This window comes from Elephantulus edwardii, unplaced genomic scaffold, assembly GCF_000299155.1.
Source record: "Elephantulus edwardii isolate Elephantulus edwardi_28Jun2011 unplaced genomic scaffold, EleEdw1.0 scaffold00034, whole genome shotgun sequence".
NCBI classification, from domain to species: Eukaryota; Metazoa; Chordata; class Mammalia; order Macroscelidea; family Macroscelididae; genus Elephantulus; species Elephantulus edwardii.
In genome coordinates, this window is record NW_006399784.1 from 10,429,040 (window position 1) to 10,431,057 (window position 2,018).

Consider the following 2,018-nt stretch of genomic DNA (forward strand, 5'->3'; position numbering starts at 1 on the left):
TTATACAAAAAAAGAAAAGCCCAAGAATGTTGCCTGTTTTACATGCCTCTTGGTCTACAGGCTCTTAAAACCTTTAAAACAGGAAGTAGAAATCCCGGATGAACTTCTGCTGGCCATTTAATTTTCCTGGAGCATGTGCTTCGTTAGTGTTCCTTGGTCCTATATGTTTCCTCCACCGCTTTCTTTTCTGCATTCAGAGGAAGCTAGCAAGCTAGGAAAAGGTTGTTTATATTCCTCTCAATAAGTTATTCTTTGAGACTTTCCTGAATCTCTGCCAGAGAGTGCATTGATTATCTATCCTGTTCAATGAGATTTCATGTAAAACAGTGTGTGGCTAGCACATGATTACAGATGACTCAGAAGTAAACATTAACACAACCAGAAATTAGAACTTCAAGTTAGTGAGGAACTCAAAAGGAGATGTTAAACTAAAAAGAAGACCAAATATAATGGCATTATCAATAGAATTAACATAAAATTACTTTTCATTAATAACTTCTTTTGCTTTAATATGGATTTTCTATTTGTTTTAAAGAAATTTCCCCACTTGAAAGGAGCTCTAGTAGTGCAGAGTTTGACGTCTTGCTGGACTGCTCACAGATACCAGTTATTCCAAGGGAGAAAGAGGAGGCAGTCCCCTTCTATAAGATGAATGTTGACTATGAGTTGGCATCCACTAGATGACAGTGAGTTTAGTCCCACTTTAATTCAAATAAAAGAATTAATGTAACAATATGTAAGTTTTTATGATCTAAATCAACTCTAGGAACTGCTACTTTTACTAGGTAATATACATACTTACTTAATTTCATGTAATAACATACTTTCATATTGCTTATCATATCTTTGTTATATTGTGATTATTGTTTTCTTCATTTTTGTTTCCTGAGAGACCTAGTACTTCTCCCATTCCTCTGCTTACTGGGATCTGTAACTATCTCATTCATTATTTTGTTTATACAAGGCCTCTCTGAAACTGTGGCTAAAGTAAATGAATTTTATTTTAATAGGACTTCACAGGGTATTTCTGGCTGAAAATTTAAAGGTTATTGTGTACCAGTACTTTCAGAAGTTTATTTTATATTGTGGTAAAAACTTTTGGTACTCCTCCGCTACTGCTACTATTCTACATCTACTATTCTACTAGATCACATCTGACTGACACAATAATATCTCACCCAGAAGGATGCCCACTTGGAGAAATTTTTTCTTGCTGTAGCTGCTCAATTGAAACTTGGTGAGATGGCAAGTGAAATCACAGAGTCATTTTGATTTTTTTTTGGGTTTGAGATTATATACAGAAAAACATCAATGAAATGATTTCTACATGTTCAACTCAATAATATTGATTTTGTTCTCCAAGTAATAAAACTATTTACAATCTCCTTTCCAAACTTTTCATCCTGATTAGTATAAACTCACTGCCTCCTAAATTTACCGTCTAATAATTGAGGTGACTCTTGTCAATTAGAACTCATATAGGTAGACCTGAGAAGAGCACACTTAAGATGCTCATTGTTTCCTAGTTAAACTAGTTAATAAGACTTTATATAAGACTTGAGTTGTTATCTCATTGTAGTATTTTCAGGGGTTAATCCAGCTTCCATGATTCTAGAAAACTTTGAATTTAATGAGATTTTGAAATTTTGTTTTGCATTTTTATTCTTTTGATCAGGATTCTTCTATAAAAACTTAATTAAAATTTCTTACACTACCTGATGTCAAAATTAGATATTGTTAAGGAAGAAATGGAATGCATAAATATTGACATATTAGGGATTGGGGAGATGACGTGGACTGGCATGGGGCATTCTGAGTCAGATGATCATATGATATGTTACTCTAGAGATGAAAAGGTGAGGAAAAATGGAGTTGCTTTCATAGTTATGAAAGCCATTGGTAGATCCATCTCCAAGTACAATATTGTGAGTAACAGGAAAATATCCATACGCATACAAGGAAGGCCAGTGAATACCACTATCATTCAGATATATGCACCAACAACCAGAGCCAAGGAA